General features: G+C 40.1%; 1 protein-coding gene across 1 annotated transcript in view; it reads left to right on the top strand.

The window, feature by feature from the left end:
* The first annotated feature begins 3,416 nt into the window (after positions 1-3,416).
* The window catches only part of LOC135098857 (uncharacterized), a 79,804-nt gene continuing 68,220 nt past the window's right edge, over positions 3,417-15,000 (top strand). The window contains exon 1 of the mRNA XM_064001256.1: positions 3,417-3,900. The gene's annotated coding sequence lies outside the window, so the exon portion shown is untranslated. The remainder of the gene's footprint in view (positions 3,901-15,000) is intronic.

Genomic DNA, 15,000 nt, shown 5'->3' with positions numbered 1-15,000 from the left:
TTACTAATGATTTACAAAAGAATAGGACAAAACACTGCTTTTAAGTTCATAGAAAGTACTCAGCATACTAGAAGTATTAATATAGATTTAGTTTGCCCAACATTCTGAAGTGATTTATCTAGAAAAAAATGTTATTAGTTTTGTTTCAAGAACATTTAACACCTTATCTCTGGATACAAAAAAAAAAAAAAATGAAAGAAGGAAAACTATATATATATATAAATAAGTAAAAAATCTATTAAATTTACAAAATATATAATATCAATAATTGTAACTCAGTCTTTTTCTTCATTTATTGCTGTAGATAATGTCACTAATTACTATTACTAATGTGTTATATCTAAATAGAAGTATAATTCTGTAAGTTATTATGCTATTATTATTTTGTTGAAATTATTATTGTTTCCCACAAATGTTCCAGTTATATTACTCATGTATATGTATATATGTATGTATGTGTGTATGTATGTATGTATGTATGTATGTATGTATGTATATATGTATGTATGTATGCCTAAGTGTATATGTAAGTATATGTATGTGACTATGTGTGTGTGTGTGTGTGTGTGTGTGTGTGTGTGTGAATATGTGTATGTATGTGTACGCATATAATTAACGTTAATTTATATGTTTTTTTGTGTGTGATGATGTATATCTTTGAAAACGATCATTCACATCAAAGCGTGACTGCTCTCTGTGTGACAATGGCTCAACTCAAGCAAGTCTGCACGAGCTGCGGCTCAACACACTTCGCTAGAAAAGGCAAATGTTATATTAATTCTTGTATTAATATTATAAAGCAATAAACATTACTTACTTACTTACTTACACACACACACACACACACACACACACACACACACACACACACACACACACATAAAAATATATATTACTAGGAAATTATTTGGAATCGTTCAGTTGAAGCCCTAAGGAGTAAAAAAAATTGAGGGATTATTTTCTGGAAAGAAAAAAAATAGGTAGTGTCAGAAAGGAAGATTAAAATATATTTAAAAAAAATAGACTAAAATATGTTATTCTTAAGAAAAAAAGACGTACTTACCGATTTTTCTATTTATTTTCATTGGTGTAATAAAAAATTCCTTAATATTTCCCACCTACTTGAATTATTCTTTATCAAAACTGTGTAACGTAAAATTTTTGTCTTGTTCGCACCGGTGTAATAAACATAAATCGTGACTATTTATTAGGTAGACCATGTAATGAGTGAAGAAATACGCCACGCCGTCAGTAAAAGCACAGGCCACCGTGACGACCTCGCACCAGTCAAGATAAGAAGACTGGGAAGTGGGAAGGCCATGACGCAACACCCTGCTGCCCTTCCACTGCGGTATGCAACAATTCACAACACTAAAACAACGTACGTTCCCCCCATCACCATCTACAGGAAACACAAGGCATAGAAAGGAATACATTTTGATATTTACAAGAAAATAGGTCTCGGAGTGGTTAGTGATTAAAAGATGTGTCAAATAGCAGTGAAAGGGTTAGAAACACTCAGAAGACGCATTCCAGGGAGGTGGAAGGCGAGAAAGTCTGACCACTCCTCCTCCTCCTTAAAAGAACATGAGAACTTAAGAAAATAAGAAAAGTTGTAAGAAGCCATCAGGTCTGCACGTGGCAGTCCCTGTACGAAACACACCTACCTATTTCCACCTATCGTCCCCATCCAGTCTAACCCTTCAAACTACCGCCTTATTGCTGACAGGCCAGTTCCAGAGTCACCCTTTTTCCTCTTGCTAGCTAACCAACAAAAGTGCTTTAGCCGTCGTCAGGTTACACAATCAACTTTGCACACTGCTTGTCGTTTGGGAGAGTACCGAAAACAGAACTGGTAAGGCAAAAGGGTCAATTCCACAGTCTTTTCGTAAGCTATCAACCAAAAACGCTTCCTAAGTTGGTAAGCTCCGGAACAAATAAGAGGAGTGTTTCGTTTGAATAGCTTACGAAGAGACTAAAACTGACCCGGTATATTTGCTCGTGGTCTCGTCTGTCCTCGTCATATATAGAGAGTCACGGCATGTCCATTTAAGCGAATCCCGACCCCGCTTCTTGATGGTGATAGTGCATTGAAGAAGTAAGTTGACATATGCAGGGCACAGTAAGCGCGGAGCCAGTGATACAGACAGTTAGGAAAGCAGAATGTCAACGGAAGGATGGTAAAACAAGGCAGTGCTGACAGAATCATTAGAGTTGGAGAGAAGAGAGAAGTGTTGCTTGGGTGACCTGGAATAGACAGAAATGATGATGCGTGTAGGATGTTTGGGAGACATTTGTACTGCAGTATTACCGGAAATAGATTATGATGGTGGTGGTGGTGTTTGTGGTGGTGATGATGATGAGGAGGAGGAGGAGGAGGTTGTGGTGATTGTGATGAGAAAGATGGAGATTATGATGATGGTGATGATGATGGTGAGGAGGAGGAGATGAGAGAGAGAGGAGGAGGAGGAGGAGGAGGAGGAGAAAGAGGAACAAATTTTTAATGATGAGGAGGCGGAAGAGGCGGAAGAGGAGAAGAAGATGATAATGATGATGAAGAGGAGGAAAAGGAGAACGAGGAGGAAGAGGAGGAGGAAGAGGAATAGAAAGTTAAGGATAATGATGAGAATTATGATGATGATTATGATGACAATGAAACACAACGCCACAAATCGCAATGGTGATGTTGGCACTTAGTGTATACCTAGCCAAAGAATAAATAAATAGATAAATAGAAATAGATAAATAAATAAAAGACAAAGAAAAATCATACGAATAGAAATCATGCTCGCTCTCTCTCTCTCTCTCTCTCTCTCTCTCTCTCTCTCTCTCTCTCTCTCTCTCTCTCTCTCTCTCTCTCTCTCTCTCTCTCTCTCTCATTAGCACTTTTCATGGCTTTTGTACTCGATAAATGATATACCACACTTCGCTATCAGTAGTGACTGACTACACACACACACACACACACACACACACACACACACACACAGTACATATGCGTATCAGTGAATTCTTGGTGCGTAGTTAGTTGGCAGGGAGTATGAGGGGCAGGTGGGTAGAGGTGGGTGGAGGGGATGGAACAGGAAGGGAGAGAGAAAGTGGTGGTGTGAGGTGAGGTGGAAAGGGATAGCGGGGTGTAGCTTCCATGTGTTACCCTTATTGGCCACCAGGAGAGATTGCTAGAATAGGTAGTCTCTCTCTCTCTCTCTCTCTCTCTCTCTCTCACACACACACACACACACACGTCTTGGATTTATGTTCCGTGGCGAATCTGGCAATGTAACGGTTCAGTGTAAGACTCGAGTCAGCGCGGGTTAGTGTCACGTGAAAATAAAGGCCATTGAATATAAGTACGTCCCCTGGAGACCTTATAATTACATCTGATCCTTGATTCATTTATTCTCCTGCACACTAAAGAATGCTATAGATATTTCCCGCACTGTGAGACCGTGGACATTTGGCTCAGCTGCGTGAAGAATACTCGAAACAATGAACCTCCGAACTGAGATACTGAATCTGTAACTCTCAGCCGCCTTAGTCCTGCTCGCCTCGCCACTGCCGCGTGGTTACGTCAAGACAGCGGGCCGCGTACTAGTTTCCTTAGTACTTGTGCTTCCGTGTCAATACCGTGTGCTGTAAACTTCTGAACGAACTGAGATACTCATTCAGTTTTGGTCGCCTCTCCATTATCTCGTGGTGACGTAAAGGTGACGACCCGTGTGTTAGTTTCCCCGGTAATTGTGCCTCCGTAACATTACTGTGTGCAGTGGTCATGAGAACTGCGAGGCGGCGGTGTAGACTGTGCCGTGGAGAGCCGCGGGGTGTTGGAATCGCCTGTCAGTCACCTTGAAGGCGTCATATTCCCTCCCTGCTCTTCCCCGTGTCTTCTTGTCGATGTTGGTAATGTACTGGTCACTATTTTGTGTACATGTGTTTTGTTTATTTATTATTTGTGCATAGAGGAACTGAAAGGTTAGCAGCCTGCAGTGTGTTTGGTCAACCCATGTTTTGCGTATTTGTTCAGTCATTACTTGCTTGTTACTTGCGCATAGAGGAAGTAAGGAAGGTAATAAGCTGCAGTGTTTCTGATCACCCTGTGTTCTGCGTATCTGTTCAGTCGTTGTTTATTATTTGTGCATTGAGAAACTAGTAGGAAACAGGATGCAGCGTCTCCAATCACCACTTGTCAACCTTCTCTTGGCCTCAACATTTAAATTGGTCTCCTTGTTCATGTTCATTTTAATAGTGTCACTGTTTGGTGCAAGTGTTTAGTTGATGTTGTTGTTGTTGTTGTTGTTTGTTGTTTTATCTGCGCACAGTGGAACCACTAGGCTACAGCGTCTCAGATTACTCATAATCTTTCCCTTTCTTTCCCTGCCCATCACAATCTTTGCTTATTTCTTAGGAATTGAGGTTTTCCATGTTGGTATTATCGTTAGTTCAGTGATGCTACGGATGTTTTCAAGCCACTTTTGACGATTTGTTCAGATGAAGTTCGTTTTATTAATCACTGGGCGTTTGAAGTTTTTCATGTCCTAACAACCACTGCTCTTATATATATATATATATACGAGTATATATATATATATATATATATATATATATATATATATATATATATATATATATATATATATATATATATATATATATATATATATAGCTAAATTGTCGTAAGTTTTTAATCTGATAGCTTTTTAGAGGTTGCATTATTTTCTTGTGTTCTGGTGTGTGTGTGTGTGTGTGTGTGTGTGTGTGTGTTATTATTTATTGTTATTTATTTATTATGCATTAAAAAAAAAAAAAGTCCCTTCACTAAACATGAACCCTAACCTAATTACTCACTCACTCACTCACTCACTCATTCGATCGCTCAACATGGAGAGGGGAACAATCTAACCTAACCACACTTTCGATCGCCTAGCGCGCGCGCACACACACACACACACACACATTATTATTTTATTATTATATGTTTATTGACCACAGCAACAATGTACAAATAGAAATCTGATTAATAAATATTAATTTTTAAGACAATTCACAACCACTGTAGTCCATAAAAATAACTGATAGTAAAAGAAAACTAAAATTAGAACTAAAAACTAAAACAGAAGCATTAAACTAATGTAGATAAAACTGTAAAACGTACACTGATCTCAAATCTTAAACAATATTAAAGATGAAATCTAATACAACTAACACGATAAAAAAAAAAAAAAAAAAAATTTACAATAACAAACAAAACTTAAAAGGATTATTTAGAAGAATATATAAGAAAGAGACCATAGGCAATATCAAAAGACACTATTACAAACGCGTGCAATAAAGACATCCTTCAATAAAAGACACAAATTGAACATAAAAAAGTAATAGCTAAAAAAGAACTCAAAACAATGGTAATCAAAACAAACTACCAACATTTCCTCAGAAAATCAACATACTATAAAAGGGTTATAAACACATCATGAAATTTATATATTATACAACGAACTAAAAACAATAATGATAAAAGCAACTATCAATATTTCTTACAAAACAACAACAACGAACTATATTAGGTCTTAAATACATCCAAAATTTTATATATTATACAACATCTTTCATTATTATCATATTTATCTGAGAATAGGTCTTGAATATTAGCAAAGTTATACATTTCTCTCAGATGTTCGGTGAGGATGCAGTGTTGTGTTACATGTGGTTCTGTTTGTATTTCACCACATGGACAAAGTCTTTCTTCTAATGGCAATCTTCCCCGACCCCTTCTGTTCCACCTTCCCACCTCTACTGCGAGGGAATGGGCGGACACACGGAACCTCGTGAACGCAGCTCGATGGTGTTCATTTACATGTGTCTTTCCTTTATATACTGAGTGAACAGAAAGGTCGGGGTTGATTTCTTTATACGTTATACGCTTTGATGAAGTTGAGTGTAAGATACCAACTTTTAACTCCCTGACTCCCTCTTCTATGTCATCGTGTACAACATGTAACAAGTTGTCTATATAAGCTCGAGTCTGGTAATCATGATTCATGGAAATCTTTAAGGACAGTGCAAGTGGGTCATCCTGCATTCTCTGTCTCTCCTTCCACATCTTAGAAAAGAAGTGTCTCTGCCTGCTCCTAACTAATGCCTGTAGAGGTGGATAACCAGTCTCCAGGTAGCAAACATCATTACACGTTGTAAGTCTCACGTCTAGTAAGCATTTAAGTGACCAATTGTAGAGTTTTATAACTGGCCTTAGATCCGCATTCAGCCAGGACTCACAGCCGTATAGAATAGCGGACATTAAACAAGCATCAAAAACGCGTTTTTTTATTTGAAAAGGAATATCATTATTCTTTTTTAAAAATGAAATAAATTTCATAACGTGACCCATCTTAGAATCGGCATGAGCCCTGACTGATGCTGAGACCGATCCATCAGCTGTGAAAGGGGAGCCCAGATATATATAGCGGGTGCACCGTTCAACCACTAACCCGTCAATATGTAGAGACTCGTTGTCCTCTGGAGTGCCGTGTATCACAAAGAATTTCGTCTTAGATGCGTTCACCTTCATTCCGTACTCCTCACAAAATCGTTTCGTGAGCGAAAGCTTCCTAATCATTCTATCACGCGATGTTGACAGCAGCACGGTGTCATCCATGAGTATCAGGACGTGTAACCATTTTAAAAAGCTGTCATCCTCACAGTTTTCTTTCACTAATTTAATCAAATCATTAACATAAATTACAAAAAGTAGGCAGGATGTTGGAGAGCCTTGGCGAACTCCCAGGGTGGTAGCGAAAACTGCGGTACCAATGACACTCTCGGTCACACTATACATGGCTCCAATAACACCCAACATCACCACTCCACAACCTAAACGTTTCAAAATTCGTATTAAAATATGCCTTGGCACCAAATCGTATGCTTGGCTAAAATCAATAAAAGTAACAAATAATTTCTTTTTCTTCTTTCTGGCTAAATCAGTTAAAATACGCAACGTCACAACGTGCTCTAGACAACCGCGTCCTCTTTGTGCCCCCGCTTGTTCCCGATACGGCGTGAACCAACGTTCTAACCTCGAACACAACACCATATCAAATAATTTGGAAATGCTGTTTATTATACTAATGCCTCTATAGTTTCTTGCGTCTCTCTGGTCACCTTTTTTGTGTATGGTGAAAACTTTAGCCCTAGTCCAAGATACAGGATACTGTGCTGTAGTAAAAACCATATTAAACAGTGATACGATGAGCATTAGCCAGTGAAGAGGTAACAACTTCAAAACTCCAGGTGCAATACCGTCCGGACCACAAGCTTTGTCCGCTTTAATGTTATTAACCTGAGTACTGACCTCGCCAAGGGTGATCGGATCATCTAAAACAGGAATCGAAACCGACGAGTCCCTGTATTCTTCAGTGATATTATTTCTGGCAGCACCCATTAATTCTTCATAGAAATTCTTAAATTCTTCATCAGTAGGCCTGACACCTGTACGGGTATCCTCCTGCAAACAACCTTTCCAATTAATGGCCTGCCACACTCTTCTATCATCCCTGTCTAGAAGCAGCCTGTCCCAGCGGGCCAGGCTGCTGTCACTCTGAGTACTGACTCGACCCTCATCCCTCACTACACGGCTGCTTCTCGCACACTCATACAAGACATCAGAAATATTTTGGGCAAAGTTGTTTACATCAATTACATTTTCATAATTAGATACATCAAGACTATTCACATTTACAAGAAATGTATCATGACTAACGTGAGAAAACTTTACGGGTCTGCGCACCAGTGGATCACGCTCCTCACTACTGATTAGTGACGCATGACCACCAAGATAACAAGCTCTCTTGTACAAACAGTCTATACTAATAGGTGGAACTTTAACATCTATGCTGATTGGAGCATGATCCGATGGCAAGCTTTCCACATTATGTACACGAAAGGACTTAACGTTACTGATAGCTTCACATGACACCAAGCAAACATCGAGTTCCGAAATCCAATTTTCACCTTTGCGATATGTTTTCCCACTTTTGAAATAGTTAGTTGGTGTTTTTAGATTATTTACAACCAGTAACTTGTTGTCTATACATATTGAGGATAACACGTACGCATTCTCGTTAGGGTTGTTCACACAGTCCGAAACAACAGGGTACTCGTAGGAGTGAGCATTCGGCATTTCACTTAAGGCGGGTAGCTCACGAACATATTTACCAAACTTACAGTTCAGATCTCCCATTAGTAAGTACTGACAGTCACTATCACTGACCCTCTCTTGAATGGCTGCAAACGACTGCTGTGTAAAATACTCAGAATCATATGGCGGAATATAACAAAAGCCAAAAATTACATAAGGAACACATCGGAGCTTCAGCCATATCTGATCATTAGTACTATAATCAATGCTAGTTACGTGATTTGCTAAGTAATTCTTCACCATGACAACCACTCCTCCTCGATGGGAAGAAACACTGTTCACACGTCTAAAAGTTACATATCCAGGCAAGTTTACATTCAGTGGTGTTTTCGTCTCACTTAAGCTGATAATATCATAATCCAACAGGAGTGTCTGCACATGTGATTTTTCCAACTTAGTTTTTACTGCATTAATATTCCATGCCATAATTTTGACATATTTCTCACCTTGTCGCTGTGGTCTTTCTAAAAAGACATCAAGCTAAATCTGTCGATCACTTCTCTGTCTCTATACAATTGACGTTCCTTGTAATTGATGTAGATGTTACAACCAGCATTCTCGGGTTTTTCTTTCTCTGTTTTCTCTGCGTCTTTTAATCGCTTCCACTCTTCCCTTACTGCTGGATGCGTATCTTTCTTTACAAAAATCCGCTTGAATGTCTCACCGGCGTCTTTCAGGTGTTTTGCTCGTTCCAGCACGGCGTCACGGTCCTCTCGAGAAGCCACTGTGACCAGAACGGGTCGGCGCCGCCCTCCCGCTCGTCCCAGACGTCGTGAAGTCCTTACGCCCACTGACGAGCCAATCGCTGTCCACACTTTCTGGATTTTTGCACCATCAGTAGTAGCGCCTTCCAGACTTTCCTGATCTTCAGGAATGCCGAGTAATACAAGGTTGCATTCCCTTGCTTTCCGGTCTATATCCTCTAGGAATCTCTGCTGTCTTGCAATGACCTCCTGCTGCTTAGTCACTTGGTCTTGTAATTCTCGTACTTGCCGATTAATGGGGCTATCTGGAGATTTGAGAGCCTTTTTTATGTCTGCAACTTCGGCGATCAGTGCTGTCAACTGTGTCACTACTGCCAGGTTTGCATCATCAGATTCTGGTGCTGACAGTATACTCTGTATCAAATCTTCCTTACGAATTGTGTTCAGTTGATGCTGTGACAGCTTTCTAAGTTCAGCCAGCGGTCTCAGAGCCATAATTATCAAAAGGAAGAACTCAAGATCGTAAAGAGTGACAATCAAAGAAGCGTCTCCGTTGCCTGGCAACACAGTGACGTCATAAGACTTTAGTGCGCATGCGCAGAACTGGGCCGTCGGGACAAGGGGGGTGTTAGCCTGGGATACCAACTTTTAAGGCTAAATTTCGGCTAAGTCCAACACCCTTCATGCACCCGAACTGCACCAACGTTCTCTTACATGAAAGAAGAAGGTCAGATTGGGGTAGGCAGGCAGGCAGGCAGGCAGAGGGCAGGCCAGTCTAGAATTTACTGCAGGGAGAGGCAGGTCGGGCAGGCAGGCTGGCCTGCCACACACACACACAGCACCAAGCAAAGCGAAGCCAGACGAAGGCAAGCGGAGCCACTTCAATCATTCAGGCTGGAAGAAAACGAGCTCTCGAGTAAATAAATCTAGCGACCCAGCTGAAGCCTGCCTTAACCTAATCTATTCTAATCTAACTTTACATTACTTTACTTTTACCTTACCTTGCCTTGCCTTGCCTTGCCTTGCCTTGCCTTGCCTTTATTAAACCTACCTTACGTAACATAACCTAACCTAACCTAACCTTGCCTAACCTTACCTTTATTAACCTACCTAACCTAACCTAACCTAACCTAACCTAACCTAACCTAACCTAACCTATCATATTATATCCTATTCTTTTATATCCAACCCTTACCTGACTTTACATTTCCTAATCTAACCTGACTTGACCTAAACTAACCTGACCTGACCTGACCTTACCTGACCTTACCCAACGTAACCTTACCTGCCACCTCTCTCTCTCTCTCTCTCTCTCTCTCTCTCTCTCTCTCTCTCTCTCTCTCTCTCTCTCTCTCTCTACACGTGTCTTCCTTTCATCTCTAATGCAATCTCTTGTTTCTAGATACGAAAGGAAGCAACTTTTTCAACTTTTATTTCTTCAATGAGTGGAATTCATTACAAAAACTCGATTACTTTTTGTCCCTTTCAACTTGTTAATTTACCTGTTGACTGGTTGAGTGGCTGGCTGGCTGGCTGACTGACTGACTGACTGACTGACTGAATGAATGATTGGCTGACTGATTAACTAATATGAGAGAGAGAGAGAGAGAGAGAGAGAGAGAGAGAGAGAGAGAGAGAGAGAGAGAGAGAGAGAGAGAGAGAGAGACGAAGGAAGCTGTTTAAAGTCTGAAGAGAACACTTGTAGAAGGAAGAGGGTCGAGGGGAAGACAGAATTATTAGCGAGACAGCAAACAGTGGCAGCAGGAGAGGAAAATGTGATGGAGAGAAACACGTCACGCGCACGTTCACTCCGCCAACCCCTAACTTGTCAATCAACAGAAGCAAGTTTGGATGTGCACTGTGCATGGCAACGTGGTCCTGACGAAGAGGGAATGAGGCGCACTTTATTTTTTAGGTTAACGGCAGTTGTACAAGTAAAGTCATCCCTTTCTCTCATTAGAGTTTCTTCTTCCTTTTCTGTTCCGCTGCTCTCGTCTCTTCCCACTTACTCTCTCCTCCCTCATTTCAGGCCTGCCCAGTCAAGATACAGCTCCTAATGAAAGGAGAGGAGAGGAAAGAACTTCTCCTCTCCTCTCCTCTCCTCGTCTCTTTTCTTCTCTTTTCTTTTCTTCTCTTTACTCTTTTCTCTTTACTTTCTTCTTCTATTTACACTTTTCTTCTCTTTACTCTCCTCTCCTCTCCTCTCCTCTCCTCTCCTCTCTCTCTCTCTCTCTCTCTCTCTCTCTCTCTCTCTCTCTCTCTCTCTCTCTCTCTCTCTCTCTCGCGCGCGCGCGCGTGCCCTCTCTTTTCTCCGTCAGTATTTATTTATTTTTTTTATCTTATATATTTTTCTTCTTTACTTAGGTTCTTTTCCCTACTTCTCTTCCACTCTGTTTAGCCTTTTTTTTTTTTTACTGTGATATTTTAGTTTGCATGACAATCTCAAGTCCCAGTGTGTGAGTCAGTGCACATAATATCTCTTGCCTTACCAACATGCCGCCTTCTCCTACACAACCAACATCCAGTACGTGTGTTAGATAACTTACTCTTTCAACAACTTTTCATAGGTACAGTCAGTCATTGTTGATGTTGAGAACACTAGTGAGGAAGGACACTGTGACAAACAGGAGGCAGGAGGTGAAGGGAACAAGGCATGAGAAGAAAGACTTTTATTTATGCTCTTCTTCTGTAATCCTCTGAGGAAGCCATTAAGAAATTACTAGTCAGGAATAAAGCTGTCATTTCCTGACCTGTGTTGCCTTTACCAATCACATCTTCATCCAGAACACTGTTAAAAATTACTTCCATGGACACAGGAAAGAGAGAAGAGGTAGTTAGTATTGTCATTCCTACGAAATTACTAGTCAGGAATAAAGCTGTCATTTCCTGAGCTGTGTTGCCTTCACCACCTACGTCTCCATTCAGAACACTGTGAAGCATTGCTTCCATGGACACAGGGAATAGAGAATAGGAAGTTAATATTGTCCTTTCTTTGCTACAGAACTTTATTTGTACAATTGCATTAAACCTTTTTATCGCTACAGTCACCTTTCGCTGGCATTCCAAACACTGCTGTTCACGGGGGAAGTTTTCTCATATTAGTGTTCTGTCCGGAAGGTCTACAATTTGACACCGCTTCTTGGGATAATTTCTTACGTAAATATATGTCTAGTTATTTGTACAGGAGATTCCAATAATGGGGGAGAGAGAGAGAGAGAGAGAGAGAGAGAGAGAGAGAGAGAGAGAGAGAGAGAGAGAGAGAGAGAGAGAGAGAGAGAGAGAGAGGGAGGTGAGTGAAAGAGGATGTAGAGAGAAGGGAATATGTTTCTAAGGAAAGCATCTTTTCAAACCGTGACGAGCGTCTATTGGTTGTGATGGAAGCAATTTGTGCCTTTTAGTATGTGTGATTCTTTGTGTTTTTTTCTTTTTCTTTAATTGGTTCGCCTGAGGTACGTTTTTGTATTAGCTGCAGGTGTTTATGTCTTGTTTGTGTTTACAGCTTGTTTTTAAGGGAGACTGATTGGCTGACTGTGATTCTTATGTTTTCTTCCTCATATTCCTGTGTGTGTGTGTGTGTGTGTTAGAGAGAGAGAGAGAGAGAGAGAGAGAGAGAGAGAGAGAGAGAGAGAGAGAGAGAGAGAGAGAGAGAGAGAGAGAGAGAGAGAGAGACTGCCTCATACCCCCCCCCACACACACACACACACACACACACACACACACACAATAAAAATAATTTATTCATTCTACAGTGAAAAAAAATACATGAAACATACATCAGTGTTATTACTACTGCTACTTCTACTACTACTACTACTACTACTACTACTACTACTACTACTACTACTACTACTACTACTACTACTACTACCCACCACTACCACCAATACCCCAGTAACACTAATACAAACCCCAACAAACAACAACTCTCTTCACTACACTACATCAAAAACCCACAACACACAACACACAGTGGAGATAATCAAGTCTCCCAGGTCACAGTTTAGCCAATACTCACCCCTTGAATTTAATCCCTGATGGTCGGAAGCTTCGCCCATCGCCACGCGCCTCGCCCTTCATAAAACTGGGAATGGTGACAAAAAGACCGATAACTAGAGAGGGCAGGGATTACCGTCATTAATGCTGCTGGGCTGGAAACAATAGGGAGGGCGGTATCTTGATTGTTGGCAAGGTGGTTAATTTGATGGTGAAAGATTGGATTAGGTGGGAGAGAGCAGACAGTGGCCTGTTTGTTTACGAGTAGTCGGGTGAAAGAGACTGGCTAACTATTGAGTGTGGTTAAGTAGAGTGAACAGAGGAGACTAGCTGGGTGGAGGAGAGTACAGCTAGTAAATTAGGTGGGATAGGAAAGACATCCATTGAAGTGGAAGAGAGGAGAAATACTAGGTACCTAATTAAAAAAAAAAATGCCTGTTAAAAAGGTGAGACAAAGGAGACATTACCTCGTTACATGGAACATAAGAGAAAGTAGTTAGTTAGGATAGAAGAGACAGTGAGTGGGTAGTTAGATGGGATACAGGAGGGTGGTCAGTTGATTAGATGGGAAAAAGGAGAACATGGCTCTTTAATATTTTGGACAGTTACTTGTGAATTAAGTGGAACGAAAGAAACAATGGCTAGATAATTAATTGGGATAGAGGAGAACGTATTTGGGTAGTTATGTGGAATAAGTTAGACCGTGGTGTGTTGTTAGCAGAAGTGTTACATGAGGAAGAAAGAAAAGAGTAGGAAGAGAAGTTAAAAGTATAAAGGTATAGTGTGGGAAGAAGAAAAGAATAAGTAGGAGAAAGAGAAGGAAAAATATGTAAAAAAGTAAAGAAACCTCTAACAATTAGCAGAAATATTATATGAGAAGAGATAAAAACATATGAAGAGAAGGTCACAGAATGGCAGAGTAGCGCATGATGGAGAAAAAAAAAAATATAATTAGGAAGAGAAGGAAGAGAAGAACAAAAATACATAAAAAGAATAAATAAATAAAACCTCCGGCAAGGCACACTGGATGCAGCTGAACAAATTCACGGAACTGCAACAGAATCCACAGCAACATTGCAACCATTATTTACCTTCCCTTTATTCCCACGTGGGAATGTATTGAAGCTGAGACGATGCAAAGGAAAAAGGAAAGTAGTATTCCTTATGTAGATTGATTCCATAAGTTGTGGTGCGCGAGTGTTCATTCCTGGCTGACCATGAGGCGACCAGCGCTAAGAGAGGAGTCTTTATCGAACCTCCTAGGCGAGAAGCGACCGAGGTACAAAAGAGAGGGCGGTGAAGGACGCGTGTTTGTGTACGTTTCCAGCAACACCGTGGAGGTTTAATGATAATGTGATGCCATAAGAGGGTTTAGAGTTTGTAGGATGTTGGATTTTACGATGTTTATGTTTGTTTTTATTTTATCATCTGTGTGAAGGTAGTGACACGTGTGCTTGTATGTTGACAGTAATGATGCTTCTGCTTCATTATAAACTGGATGACACACCAGAAGTTAAACTTCATAAGATAGAGGATTTTACTTTTTTATTTATTTATTTATTTATTTTATTTTTTTTTTATCGTCTGTGTGAAGTAGTGTGACAGTAACACGTGTTGTATATTAGCAGTAATAAGGCATGTGTTTCATTATAACCTGGATAACACAAGAGGATTTAAAGTTTATAAGATGTAAAATTTTTGCGTTTTCATTGCCAAGGAATCAAAAAATCATCTGAGTGTATCCAAGGACACGTTGTCTGATACGCTTTCACGAATAACACATCCGTTTCCTTACAGTCTGGAGAACATAAATGTTAGTGTTCATAAGTGTTTTTATAATCAAGTAGTTCAAGATTTTTATTTATTTATTTATTTTATTTTATTTTATTTATTTATTTATTTTTTGTTAGAGGGGCACTGGTGAAGAGCAACAAAGGCACAAACAAAGGCCCATTCATGTGCCAGTCCCTTAAGAAAATTATTGAAAATATAATCCAGAATTGGAGGATGTGTCTTGAAACATATCTCCTCAAAGACATTCATTCATGGGGAGTGTGGCGTGACAGAAGCAGGCAGGGAGCTCCAGAGTGGTTATGTCTCCTCAAAGACATTCAT

Source organism: Scylla paramamosain, unplaced genomic scaffold (genome assembly GCF_035594125.1).
Source record: "Scylla paramamosain isolate STU-SP2022 unplaced genomic scaffold, ASM3559412v1 Contig88, whole genome shotgun sequence".
NCBI classification, from domain to species: Eukaryota; Metazoa; Arthropoda; class Malacostraca; order Decapoda; family Portunidae; genus Scylla; species Scylla paramamosain.
Note: the sequence above shows the minus strand (reverse complement) of the source record. Positions and strands in the feature narration are given on the sequence as shown.